Source organism: Aphelocoma coerulescens, chromosome 2, assembly GCF_041296385.1.
Source record: "Aphelocoma coerulescens isolate FSJ_1873_10779 chromosome 2, UR_Acoe_1.0, whole genome shotgun sequence".
Taxonomy (NCBI): Eukaryota; Metazoa; Chordata; class Aves; order Passeriformes; family Corvidae; genus Aphelocoma; species Aphelocoma coerulescens.
The window spans coordinates 107,022,947-107,038,293 of NC_091015.1; positions in this window are offsets into that span (position 1 = coordinate 107,022,947).

The window sequence follows — 15,347 nt, forward strand, 5'->3', positions numbered from 1 at the left end:
TTTCTCTGTCATTGGTGATTGAAAAGCTATGATGTATACCTCCAAATCTCACCCCATCAGATAAAAATATTTTCATGGGTTATTTTTACTCCTCAGCACATTATTTCCTCTCTCTAACATTTGCAGGTAACTAAGTGACCCTGATTGGCCACTTAGTGGTGGTATCACACGTTAAAAGGTCTGAGTCTGGGGCACAGAGTCTGGGTTAGAGGTCTGCATTGTGAATAAGGGCACTCCCTACCTTGGGAAGCTCTGGGCCACTGCTGTGTTTGAAGCAGCAAACAACGTGGCCAGCTGTTGAAGCTTTGGCAAGATGTGAGCACACACAATCTCATAAACCCCCACTCATCTGAAATGAAGCAAATGCCTGATCTTTGGACTTCCTGTCACTTGCCTCAAGTTTATTTCTTCTTCCAATATTGATTACAGGGCTGGAAGAAAAGTACTTCTGGACCTTGTTTAGCACCATTTTCTGTGTGGAACTAGACATGTCAGAGTGTTTTAGAATTTAACTGCAATACCCACTACAGAAATTAGTTATTATGATAGTAATTTCTTTGAAGCCTCTTCAGCACTAATGGTCATGTGCACAATCACACCTTGGAAAATACTTACTCTGTGTGACTTTGCTGTAGCTTCAGACTTTCTTTGCAAGCCTCCAGGGACATGAAGACCTTAGATCTGACCTACATTTATTCTACCTAGTCCACTTATTCTGCTTTGCCAATAATACCTTTATGTCCTTTTCTTGCCTTTCTACCTACCTCTATGATCTATTGGTAACTGTTCAATCCTCTCTAAAATTTCTGTTTTGCCTTGAGATAAATGGAATGAAAAATGCACTGTGATTAAACTTACGTGTAGTATGGATAAATAACATTTTTATTTTCTCTCTCAATTCTAAGGCAACTATTTGGGGAGTGGGAGGGGATATTGCATGCTTGGTATTTCTGTATTTCTAGAAAATGGAGCCTGAAGTAGGGGACAGCATCTGCACACAGATCAAAGAATATTTTTAGATTACCTCATTTTTTTTCTTGAAAACTTTCGAAAACTCAGTGTTTATGTTCTTTCACAAACCTTCCTACTTTCCTACGTAGTTGCTGTGAACTGATGGTTGAAATAAATAATCTAGGAAAGGCATAAACTTGCTATATGTCAAGTAGTGAAAAATTCAACTTTTTATGATGTTGATGAAATTAAATACTTTTATTCACCATGGGAAACTTGGCAATTTTGTTCATATCAAACCTGAATTTCTTCTTGTTGTGGGCCATCCTTCTAAATAAAGAGAAGAATAAACTTACTTGCATCCCCTCACTGGGAACTGCTGTGCACTTTCTTGTACTGCTAACATCTAAGCCGACACTGGTTTTTAACAATGAGTAGTCTATCCTTACTGACCTTCATATCTTTGCCAGTCCCCTTGGGCACGGGTCCTGGTTTATTCCCTAGTCAACCTCCCATTTTCTCATCTGCTTGGGGTTGGTAGAATTAGTTCAATGCTCAAAGAAGGAAAGCAAGCCTTATGATCAGCTTGACCAATCCGAAAGGCTGACTGCTGAATTACAAGTAGCAAGTACTACTCACAGTGAGCAGTTTATGACCAATTTGCAAACTGAAATTGGTTTGCCCAAAACGTTTATTGGACAGCTTCAAAGAGAAAATGCACTTGTAAAAACTGCAGTTTGTTCATGAACTGCATTCATGAGTAAGATAAATTATGCGGTACAAACTCTGCCTGCTGTTAACTTCACCAAGGGAGACATAAGAAGCTGCTGATGCCACTGGGGAGAGCTGAGGACCCATCATCCCTACCGTACAAGAATATTGTTTAAATGAAAGAACTCATGTGAAATGAAGCAAATGATGGAATAAACATTGCAGATGCAATTGAAGATGCATGCCAACTTATATGAATTAGAAATGAATGTTAATGTTCCTTAGATCAAGAAATTACCAGCTTGTACCCAACATCCTTTAAGTTCTTAATTCTAAAAATACAATCTTTACGTTGTCAAAAACTGAGACTGCAGCTGTACTATATCATCCAAAATACCTAACCCTTCTTTCTTCTCTTAGTTCTTCCTCCTTCCCACGGCTGACCCCCATAAATACCTAAGGGGGAAGGAAGCACGGTCCAATTGATGTGACATCTTTGTGACAGTCATAGTTTGTAGCTCTTTCATTTATGCAAATCCAGTCAGGTATTCTGACTTATCAGCTGTATGTAACGTGAACACTTTTTAGCTCAAATGACTACCTTACTTTGCTCTGATCATTGTCCTGTCGTTGCTAGGGTCTGTGGTGGAGGTGTAGCATGAGCTGCTCTTTCAGGTGCCCTGGATGAGGAGGATAAATGCTGAATGGCAAATTATTTAGCTGAAGGGGTTTTTAGTGTTAAGTTACTATGTAGTCTTTTAGGTTGAATGTCATAATTACGAAATAAGTTGAGAAGGAACTTTTGATCAGTTTCTTTAGAAACATTTATTACGTTCTTTCTGAGCTGCAACTCTCAGTAAAGTCAAATGCATTTCCTTTCTGCCTCTGAGGACAACATTTTGTCCACAGATTGTAACTTAAACTTACTTTTATCTGAAGTACTATGTTTCAAAGGCTGGTAAGAGATTTATTGTGATGTATTAAACCATCTGTTTCCAAGGACCGTGCTTCGCATTCCAGCATTAGCCAATGCTTGTGGTGCTGTGTTTTTGATTCTCAAAGCTCCTTTGCTATTTTAACTTATTTGTAGGTAACAGAGTGTTTTCACTGACTGGTAAAGCAGATGTCCTTGAGCAGTCAAATCTTGAACAAGTCTACATGGGAGGTCATCTGCAGGGGTACTTGCAATTTTTTCCTACTGATTTTTTCCTTTCCTGGACAGACTCCTAATAAACTTTGGAACCAATAAAAAATTAAATGCAAAGTAGCAGCTTTTCCAAAATGCAGCAATGAATGAAGAAAATACTTTTACAGAGGGATGTACAAGATATTAACTTCCTTTTAGATAGCTAGCTATAAGGTGGAATATATTATAGTCTATTTCAATGAAACATATGGGAAAAAATGGTACAGGTCTGTGGGTGATCAAAGTTCAAGTGGTGTGAAGCCTTCTTTCATCTGCAAAGAAAACAGCAGTGTTCAGGGAGGCTTTCTTTCTCTGTAAGCATTGCACTCAAACTCAGAGAACTTTTGGAGGTTGTTCAGTGCTGGGACTCTTGTTATGATTGGAAGAAAATAAAATTTGGAGAGATAATAGTTTATTTGCCAAAAAAGGCAGGCTTGGCTCTACCAAACCTATTCACAAAATTTGGGAAAAGTGAATATAAGAGACACAGGTGAAATAACAGACACAATTTTGCTGCCTGGGAAACACTTTCTTTTTGCTTTTTTTGTTATTTTTTTATATTGTCCAGTCCAACATGGTGTTTCATGCACAATAGTGACTTGGGAGCAGATAACCATATATTGACTGCAAGGTTGGTAAATTAAGTGTAGCAAAAGAATAAGAAAGGGCCATCATTACCTCCAAACAACCTTCCAAAATCCTGCTATATTAAAGTAGCTTGAATTGCATGAATTGCATGGCATTCAGTTCCTTTTCCTAATCAGTGTTTTTGTCTTTCAGTGCCCTGGAAATCCCAAATTTCAAGAAACTCTTTGTTCCCTTGATGTAAATAAAGCAATTGTTCTTCAAGGCCAGTTTTTTGCTTTGTGAGAGGATAGATTATATCACATTCAAAGGGAAACTCTGAGAGGTTTCTCTTTCTCCTGTCTTTGTTTTCATAGGGAGGAAACACTAGCCAGGGCTGTCCCAGGAATGAGTAAGAGATCCTAGGAGCATCTCCAAGGATTCACATGGTATTTCCTGGCAAATATATTGCCTATGTGGCTGAACTGTGCTGCTCTGCTTGTGCTGCTTAGGAATTGCTGTCCTCTGATACAGTTTTTGAACTCAAAAATTCGGGAAGCCTACAAAAATAATATGTTTTGGGTATTACCATGGCTACCAACTAAAGATAGTAGAGAAAATAGCTTGTTTGCCTTAATCTCTAGTTGCATGCAAAACAAATATTATACAGGCAATTACTGTAGAATTCTCAGAAAGTGGACTTCAAGCACACAATCTAAGAAAACTCAGAACTACTCATAAGCAAATATTAACAGCACCTTCAGCTCTTTGATTTTATTTTTTTCATTCTGAATTGGGAGTTGCTTCGCTAATCTTGCTAGAAACGTGGAAGTATTATTAAAGTGTCTGTCTACGTTCTTAGTAAAACCAGGCATAACTTTTTTCATTAATGCAAGTTTTCTACCTTCAGTAATACTGCAGACAGCAGTGAATCAAGGTTATGTTACACGAGTCCTAAGGTGGGTTTTGCAGAGCAAAATATTTCATTTACAAGCTCTGGTTTAGAATGTAGCATTTCTGAGTGATGGAAACCTGTACTGTACAGCCTTGGTATAATATCTGGTACACTGTACTTTGGGGAATGAACCAGAAGCCCTGAGTGCTGACACAACCACTGAGCAGATTACCTTATATTTACAGTATGTTGTCTCATTTTGAATAGAATTTATCCAGCAAGATATTCCAAAAAAAGGTGCTGATATCTTGCTTTCTGAAAGCTAGTTTTTGGAAGAGGTCTGTCAATTTAGCTTTCTTCTTCAGCTGGATTCCCAGTATGTGATTTTTGCTAGGTTACCTACCTAAATTCCTTTTTTCACTATCCTTCTCCCTTTTTTTTTTATAATGTATATAATTTCTTGTCTCTTGAATGGTTGTTATTCAAAACATATGCTATCGTAGTTCTGGAGAGAGATTATATAATAGCTATTTTGGTAATCCCTTTATACTACTTTGATAGGAATTCACAACTGTTGTGCACTTGCAAAAAATCCCTAGTTGCTCTACTGTCTTCTTTTTCCCCCCCCCTAAACACTAGATTTAGAAATGCTGCTTCTGTATGCCCTAGCCTTCCCAAAATACAGCATCCTCCACGAGAAATTCTCATGACTGGGGAACTTCCAGTTTGCAGATTGTAAATCTCACCTGTGGTTCAGGAGAGGGGGGAGACAAAGAAAGTTTTCAGAGTTGAAAATGTATAAAAATGAGATAAACTAAAGAGGGAAGACAGAACTACACTGAATACTATGGTGAGGTCCTGAAAACTCCCTGCTAAATGAAGCAATTCTCAAAACATTTACAGTTGATTTTAGGAACCAAGAATTTGTCAAGTGTTATGAAGCAGCAAGCAGCCAGCATTAGACAGAAGATATCCTTAGACAAAACTACTGATGCCAGCCAAAAATCTGTGCAGGAGTTATTCCTAATGTTATTTTTTTTCCTAGTGATTTGTGTGTAGACTTGCAAGTTTCTTTTTATACACGGGAGGAAATGAAGCTTTTGAATTTGTACCCAAAATGCTCCTTTGCTGGAGTATGTAAATGTTTTTCCAATTTGCAACTATACCAAAATCATTTGAGAAAATCTCTGTGCCATTGGCAATGCTACTGGATGAAAGGCTTTATGTACCTTGTGGAGATATTTTACCTATGCAGGACCTTTTCCAGAACGTGTCATGGTCTGCAATTGGATCCCTGGGAAATAACACCTACTTAGAGTTTTGTAGGGTAAACTACACATGTACCTGTTTGGCCGTTTATTGAACATTATAAGGGCTGCTTCAACTTGTTTTGTAGAAGGTTTTGGTGCTGAAGCTAGCAGACAAAGGAAAAACACCTTATGAAATAGACTTCCTGTGGCACACATTTAACCTGAATTTTAATGTTCTGCTGCCTACCTGAAGCAATGCAGGTGAAGGAAAGAAAATGTAAGAGATGCAAGGTTTAAATTTCTGTGCAGTGAACAATTTCAGTTCCCATCTTCTGCTCATATCAAAATATAGCTGATCAATAAAGGTATGTCACTTTGCAAAATCCCATCCTTTTACTACCATTTTCCCTCTTGCTGCTTTTACATTGAAAAACACAAGTTTGTAATGCATTAAAAAAAACCTGAACTGATTCATTTGGAAGAGATCCAAACAGTACATTTTTCTTCATTCATGGAACTTTTGTCTTCATTTTTCTCTGAAACAAAATTTTGGCAAAACCCCATGTAAGTTTTCAAAGCATCTTACTTACGACATTTCTGAATTTTCCTTTGAAAAATTATTCCATCATAAGTATTTCCAGTCAGTTGTACTGGCAATACTCTTCGTTTTTTTGAGTGCTTAGTCTCCATATTCATGTCCAGGAAAAAAAGTACACTTTAAAAAAAAAAAAAAATCATTAGTGTTAGTACTAATAATATTGACTATAATAGCATAAATTAACATAACATATTTAGGGGGGGTGTACAGAATTTGCTGTGGTAAAGATGTAGTAATATAAGTGTATTTTTTCTATTGTTAAGCTGAATAAAACAGAATAAAAGTCTCAAGTGACTCTCCTAAGAGCAATGCAGCCCACTTCAGGGTGGGATAGCCTTCTTCCACATTCTTGTGTTGTGTTCTCTACTGTGTCTGTGTTTCCATGATAGAAAATAATTCTGGTAGTCTTTGATAACAACAGTATGGAGTCATGGGCAAAGTGGAGAAAAATAGTTTTGAATCTGGTGATCTTAGGTGACATGCAAGACCTTGGGTAGATGCAACATATCTCATTAAAGTGATTTAATGTCCTAGTTAAAAAAGCCAATATAATTTGTGGACTGTGTGTTAGATATACCCAAATTGCAGAGGCGCAAGGTTATTTTTTAAGCAACCTAAGTGGAATTGTGAAATTGAAAAAAAAAGAGAAGTACTTGTAATTAGAACTAAAAGCCTTTATATTTTGCATCTATTTAGAAAATACTTACAAGAAGATTGTATTGGCATTTTGAAATAAGCAGGAGTTGGTTTACTTACAAGCTTAAGTATGAAAAAAAAAAAAAATTAGAATTATGTAGTAAAACTCCAGGGTGTGTTCATGCAGAAGATGCCAAAACATGCCTTTTAACCTTTTCAGCATGGAACATCTTAATCAACTTTTGATATTGTTTTTCCTTCTTGACTATTCTTAAAATGGAGCAAGAAGGGCCTAAGCTGCATATTCAAGTTGACAGTGATAAAACATTTATTTCCTTCCTTTCATGACACTATATAATAGACAGGTAAAAGATGGATTTCATATTTTATGGAGTTTAATTTCATCTGAAATATGAAACAATACAAAACTATGTCTCGACTTTTTCATCTGAGGCAACTCTGAAATATCATTTGTGATTTCTGGATTTTTTTCTTAAGAAGCATATGAACATTTTTGTATCAGTCTTAGTTGAACCTCTAGTAATTTTTCTACAAATACCTATGCTTGTAATAACCATTTTTATTGTAGCCAATATTGTGGTTATTTAAAGTAGAAATATAAAGCACATTGGTGACTATATAGTTAAGTTATTTTAATCAGGAATTGTTAGTTTATTGAAAGATTATTATTTTTTAGATTTCAGATTTCATCAAGGGAGATTAAAAAAACCAAGCATTTTCTTTAAAGCCTATGGGAATTTATAAACAGTTTTGGCAAAGAACAAAGTATTTTGATTTGCAAATCAGACTTTGTGAGAGTTCTGGGGATATTGTTTCTTGTCTCCGTTCTCTTTCAGGGACAGGCTTTCCAGATACACAGTGTTTATCACCCAGGCACCGAAGCCAAAGACATACACTGTGTGATGCTTTCCAGCACATTGCCTTTGCATTGTCCTAGAGGAAAGGTTGAAATGACTTTCTGGGGGTGAAAGCTGCCTGCAAAATGGACCAACAGAAGAGAATGAGAGCAGACAATGTTTGAATTATACATATAAATACACACACACACATATATATATATATATTTCCTTTTCTTTTGCCAACATAAGAGTGTTTCCATAACATCATGTTTTGAATTTTGGAAGAAAATTTTTATTGTTTGAATTACTACTAAAGGGTAACAAATTTTCCTGGAAAATGCTAATTGGAGAAACACTTTTTAATGAGTTGTATTCAGGATTTAAGCCTTTTGTTGTTAACTCAAGAAAAGGTCTTTAAATAATGTTCTACTTTGGAGAATATTTCAGCTATCCAGGTCAATCTCTAGAGTTTACAGCTCAGTTTCTTAATGTCCTGAGGTTCCAAGTGAAGTGATTCAACATAACATGCCTACCTTCCCTATTTAGTCTGAGAACCGAGTTTAATGTATGGAAGCAAACCCACAGGATTACGGAAAAGCCTTCAGCATAGGTGGCATCTCCACACTGACTTTTTCCCCCCACATTAATTACTCCTTTCCATTTCTGGGGTGTGTTGAAGCTATGGCAGGGTCACAGTAAAGTATGGGAAATCTATTAATTTGTGTCTTCTTGGTCTTCTGAGTAGGGGAAGAAAGGAAAAAAAGAATCTGTAGGATTTCCAGGAACAATCAGGTTTGAAGAAGTCTGGTTAGAATCAATGACTCAAACAGCACTACACATTGGAACAGAGCAGTGGCACAACCTACAGCTGACTGAGTCATCTCCAGAACGATGTTTGCATGATATACATGTTTTGGTTTTTTTTTTAATGTGAGCCCTCTTCATGACATTTTGAGAATTATAAATCAGATCTGACTAACAACCTTGAATAAGCTGCCAGTTGAGACAAATCCAAAAAACAAGCCTCAAGATTTTAATCTCAACTGGTTTGTGCAACACTATGCACTGCAGATGAAGGAATTGATCATAAAGAAACCACTGTGTAGTCAGGAAGGATTTTTACCCCTATTTGTCCTGCATCTAATTTTAGAACTGAGTTTTAGCCAGTCATTAAATTGATCAATCTTTTATGCTACTCTCTGTCTCAGCTGCCTGATATTAGCTGTTCTGTCTACTTCACTAACAGCTTGTTTTTCTCTAATCACAGTTTTAATTGATTGATTTAGCTGTATGTTTGTTGAAGGTTTTTAATGGTCACATCCCTCAGCATCCAAAACAGAGAAGAGTAGAAAATAATTTTATAATTCTGTTTTGGTGCATATGTGCATCATGGACATATATCTTACTTTCTTAATAAACAGATTTCTAAAATGTTTAAAATAAAATCTGAAAGCTCTGCATGCCCTTCTGAAAAGTTCTTTTCTATGCAGAGAGAAGTAATTTTGTCTGATTTTCTTGTTTCTTTTTTTGGCCTAAGGGTGCCTTCATACAGAAATATCATGGCTGGAATTTTTTTCCTTCCTAAGAGTTTAAAAAACTTATCCCCTTCTTGAGTACATGCATTTTAAATGCCCAACTGCAGTCCACTTGTTCCAAATTTTTCAGCATAGCTAGGTTCTGGAAACTTTCAGTTCAAATTATGGGTTCTTGAGACAAAAATCAGATGGCAGAACTGATCTTACTTTCATGATTGTCTCAGGAATTTTGGCTGAGTTTGCATAGCACCATTTGATGCTTCCCAGATTTCAGATGGAAATATTACAAACAATCTCTTCTTAGTATCCCTAATCTATACCCCATGAGGCTTGTCTGTGAAGGATCTTGGATGTCTTCTTTGTCCAGACGTTCCTAGGCAAAGCTGTGCTTTACCCTGGCACTGGTGCTTGCACACCTCAAGAGCAGAATGGATGCTTTAGTAGCAAATATGCAAATCATGTCACTTCATATCTCCTCTTTTATCAACAGAAGATGAAGGAATGTAGAGGATCATATTCTTCAATATTTCACTAGAAAGACTGATCCCAAGAAACTAGAGACAGAAGATAAATGAATTATATTGTTTGTTTATGAACAGTCCCCAAACCCAGTTCTTTTTGATCCTTCAGAATTTGGCTCTACTATAAAAAAAATGCAAATCAATACATCTTGAATTCTGAACTCAAATTCATAATTAAATTTTGCATAGATTCTGTATTCTCTTATAGTGAAATGCAAAGGAAAAAAAAATTATCAAAGCACATGAACCCTGGAAAAAAATTTAATGGAGACTACGGTTATTTAAGAAAGCACAGCTATCCCTCAGTTGAACAGAGCATCTCCTTTTCTGTAGATTTTGCCATCATGCACATGTTCTGAAGATGTAAAGCTGGATTGTCTTTTGCTTCTGTGTCATTTTTAGATAGCGTTTGTGGTGTCGCTTCCTGCCACTCTTTTTATTTTTTTGTTGTATTGCAATAGTGAACATAATAATACTGACCAAAGAAGAACTGACTGCAAAGTTTCCATGTCCACATTTTTGTAATTATACATTTATAATTGATCTAGAAGAATTACACCTTGAGAAATCATCTCCTTACATAGAAAATTTTAAAACAGTTTCTAAGGATATATCTGAGAAAAAAAGTAATGTGAAAATTAATATGCAAACCTGTGCAATCCTGGCCCCTCCTAGTGGTTCTTTTCGCCCTTCCTATGTGAAATTGCCCTTGGACTGAAAACAGAAGAATACAGTAGAGAAAATGATGTAGCTCTGAACCCTGGTGTAATTTGCATTAGCACTTACAATAGGCAGAGTGAAACTGTTAAGAATAGACCTATTTGCTGTATTTTCTTTAGACATTCCTGCTGCAGAAACATTTTTTAAATGAGAATTTTATTCCCACTGATGCTTATTTTCAATTATTTTAAAACAATACACTAAAAAGCTTTGTAATTGAGAGAATACTAAGTTGACTGAATTTTCACATTTGATTACTGACCACTGCTGAGAAGCCAAGTTTCCTCCATTTGCCGTAAGTAGATGAAAGCATGGCACCTGGGACTTTGGCTCTTTGACCCAACAAATAACTCGTATTCATTCTGAGATAAAATGTTCCCTTTAGTCCTCTTCTAATTACTAAATAGATTCAGTAGCCTAAAATCTTCAATCAAAACCTAACCCTAAGCCTTCATATAATTTTCCCTTCAGTTAATATCCTGCTCAAACAGGAGCTATTTGTTAGCAAGATCTCTCTGGTTTAATTTGTTATATTAACATGAATAAAAGTAGAGTATAGACTCTGTCCTATGCAAATTGAATATCTACCTTCCTCCTAGTGCTCTTGTGGTTGCCTGCTAATACTTGTAACCAACATATCAATACTTTTCTTAGCACTGCATCTGCAGCTGTATCAGCTGTATGTGGTGTCTTGGCACGGATTAAATAAATTACAGTCCTCCAGCATTTCTTTGCATTTAATTAGAGATTTTTTTGGGAACTTCTGTTGATTTAAAATGTGAATTTAGGACATCAATATATGATGACCAACTTAAGGGTGTTCATGATCCTACCAATTTCTCTCATATTTTACAGGCAGACTGAGCTATCTCAAGTTTGTAAATTTACTTGCCCATTCTCGGTGTGTAGTTGTAATATAAGTTTTGTGGACAGTTAATACATGAGATATGTTGAAATTTAGTACAAGGGTTTTGGATCACTACCATGGTACTGTGGTGTATGTGTCACCACTGTAGCAAAAAATTTATCACCATTTCTCTCAATTAGCAGTAACTATTATGCATAATATAGCTGCTGTCTTGTTTTCCTTTCTTTTCTGTATTACTGGAAAATATTTTCTATGTGAGACCATCAAACAAGTACAGTTTGTTCTTTTTTCTCCCTCTTTGTTTCTTGTACAGGACCAAGAACCTTGTATTTAAGTAAGGATCATAAAAATAAGGAGAAGTCCAACCAGACGATTGTATTTTAAGCCAAAAATCCATAAAGAAATCAAATCTCTTAGGAGAAAGAAGCCTTTAATTTTAAAGTTAAAATTCTAACAGAAGATTTAGAGTTAGAAATAATAGATTTTTATATTAAAGCTAAGCTGAGAAATGATTGAAATTTAGGGTGCTTAAAGCTTCTTAGACCTCTGTCTGCCATGTATCTTTACCTTGACAAGTTTGTGAAATGTGAGTACTTAAGATTTCTTAACTCTTACGTCCAAGCAAAAATACTGGGAGAAGAGCATCTAGAACGCCAGCTGCCAAAATCCAGTGCTCTTTACAATCAGGCATCAGTCTGGAGCACAGCTCAGTGGTCCTGATGGGTGAACTCCATATGGGAAGGTGTGTATGTTACTGTTGCTTGATCGATCAACAGCCTTTGACACCACCAGTCTCCTGGGTACAGCTGATTCACTCACAGGACCTGGCTGGGCTGGATGTGCAGCTCTGAGCTGGCTCTGCCTGTTACTCTTAAACAAATGACAAAGACCCTCCCTTGTGGGCTCTGCAGTTTGCAAACCTCTATATTTTGCAACATCTTTGTGGGATCTGTCATCGGGAGCACACATGCACAGCTATCTGTCTGCTTTTGCAGAGGCAGTCAGTATTCTTGCCCAGATGTCCCAGTGCCTGTGAGAAATAATTACATGGTTGAAAAGAATCAGGATCCAGCTTTTTGTCAGTAAGACCATGTGAAGTTGGCAGGGAAAGGCAATACTTCAAGACTTCAACTTCTGTTGAGGGCTCTTCCCCGTGGACTTTCAGTGTGATGCACAGACCCAAGTTTTGGCTGGGAGTGCCATCAGTCATGAGTACGTAGGCGGCAATGTTGAGGAAGGTCTTCTTTTGGGGTTAGCAAGAAGGGAATGCTCATTTGCCTTCAGTGGATGGCTAATTTCTGTGATCTGCTTGTAAACTGTCTTCATCTTACAGCAGTTCTGTTCATTTTGTCTTGTGCCATGTATGAACAGCACATGCAAAATCAATTAATATGTTGTGATCTATCTTGTAGAAAAAGGAGGCCCAGGTAAAAATATCACAAAAGTGTTACACACACATTTTTGGCTTTTCATTTGGGACTTCATTCTTCCAAACCAATCTGGCATTTGCAGCATTTGAAAGATAGTCCTGTGCCCACTGTGGTGAGGATTCTGTGGATGATTGACCTTAAGAGTATGTATCTTAGAGATGGACTTGGATTCTTTTCCACAGAAAATTTTCATTGCCAAGGACAGAGGAAATCTGTTTCATCCCTGTCTCACAGACTTTAAGACTAAAGTAATATATTTGGGGTAATTTTTCCACTCTAGAAGTAGCAGAAAAAAAAAATTTACAATTGTCACAAGCAAAAAATGGCATGAACAGCATCAAGCATTTATTGAAAAAAGGAGTGCTTTTTTTCAGACCAAAATATTAATTTGAAACTTGATTCTGTGATGGTAATAATATGCTATAAAATCCAAGATGTGAATCATTAAAAACCACAATTAACAATGATGCAGACCTCAAAAAGGAGAGATACAACAATAGTAATTTTGAATAATAGTTTTAAAATGACAAAAATCAATGAATACTAATATGTGTAGTAAAAAAACCTCAACTGAATTAGCTGACAAAAAGTGAACAAACGGCATCACGCCATGGCTGCAGAAAAGCTTTTGTATAAAGTAAACCAGCAAGAATACAAATGAGAAACTGCTGGCACATGTTTTGTGTAAAGAATAAGATGAAGTATCCCAAACTGTGTCAATTATTAAAACTAAAGGCTCAAACTTTGACATATGATCTAGAAATCATAAATAGCACTTTCAAAGAGCAATGTCAGACACTCTAATCTTCCAAGTTGCTTTAAACAGGAGATAAAGTTTGTAAACAAAAGCACTTCACTGAAACTTTCAACAGATCAAAGTGTAACCTTAGACTTAATAAGAAATAATAAATGCTGTTAAAGTCTAACACTGGGGAAAGATGCATGCTTAGATGAACTGCCAGTAAACACACAGTGAGAAATCGTAGATATACAACTGAACTATTACTGGAAGTGTTTAACTGAACATTTGAATCAAAAAGGCTGTTATTACACAACTAGACAATCCCAGTGAACTGGTTTTCCTACCTATCTGCATCACTGAATATTGGTCTTAAATGCTGGACAAAATTTGTTTATGATTCCTGAAATACACACCTGCATGCAAAGGGCACATACAGGTACTCAAATATTTGAGATACTTCTTCAGCTCATTGCAAATTATTTCCACATAGGTCAGTCTGGTTTATTTCCATTGTTCTTCACTGGAGCTGACTTGGGTGTTTTGTGTTTGCATACCAAACAAGAGCTTGGATAATATAGATTTGTCCACTCGACTGACTGGGTAAGTCTTCGGACTCATTAAAATGAAAATACTTGGTAACTGTTCTTAAAAATAATAAACGAAAATGAAACAAAAAACCCCTCCAAACCCTCACACTCCTCACCGTAGAAAAACCTTCATAAAAATTGGATTAAAAATATTCTGTAATATCCTGACCAGGTCTGTACATACTAGCAATTTAAACTCGCCCTTTTTAAAATGACACCAGGGAGCTAGACAAGGCTGTCCATTATCCTCTTTTCTTTTTGCAATTGTAATGGAACATTTAGCCTGATTTTTCAGCAACAAGGAATTGCTTCAAGGAATGAAAATTGGAAACTCCATAAATTTTGGTTCATTGTATGCAGATGGCATATTGATTTGCTCCTGTAATCCTGGTCATAATCTGCCCATAATCTTGCAAACAATGGATTGGTTTTACATTACCACTGCCTTCTTTGAAGCTACAGTGATAAAAACTGCTTTCTTAAAACGAATGTGCAGTTGCAGTACCTACCTGACCAGGTGAGACAGGATAATGCTAGATACCTAGAGATAATTATATTTGAAGCTACCATCAACATATAACTAATGACCTCTCTTCCCTGAGAGGAGTGGGAATGGCTCTACATATGCTCTTCATTTTCTTCAACCTCCTTTGGAACTATAAAACCACTGAATATGATAAATCTTGGGGTTTTGTTTCTCTGTTTCAGGATCTTTCTCTGTTACTACTGTACTTATAGTTTGTACAAATGATATATTTGAAGGCAGTTTCTTAAGTGTGGTAATCACTGTTAGAAAAAGGTGAATCAACTTCAAAACATTTTGAGGTATTTCATATTAATATTTTGGTTCATTATGCTTTGGATGGCTGTAGCTGCAGAACTGAGGTATTACTGCTGTAGGAAGTGTTACACGTAGAAAGAAATTGTAATGAAAAAACCTATATGCTGAAATTACTGGTAGTTACCTGAGAACAAAAGCCCTAGTTGTGAAGATGACTGAAAAATTGTAATGTGGTTTTTTTTTTTCATTTACTCCTTGAGAAACTCTCAGAGTGAATTCTTAGATCTTTGTCTAAAAGAGCTAGAGAGATTGGACAGATACCCAAAATTTGGTGATGCTTTCCAAAGTCCAAATATCACATATGTCAAGGTGTTCAGCAATTAGATCAGTCTGGCCCATTGTTTTGCTGTCAAACAACATTAAATGTGAAATTTTCAGCTGTATATCATACAAGCAGACTACATAATGTTATATTAGAAAGGGATTGTTGCACAGATATATTGCCAAATTAT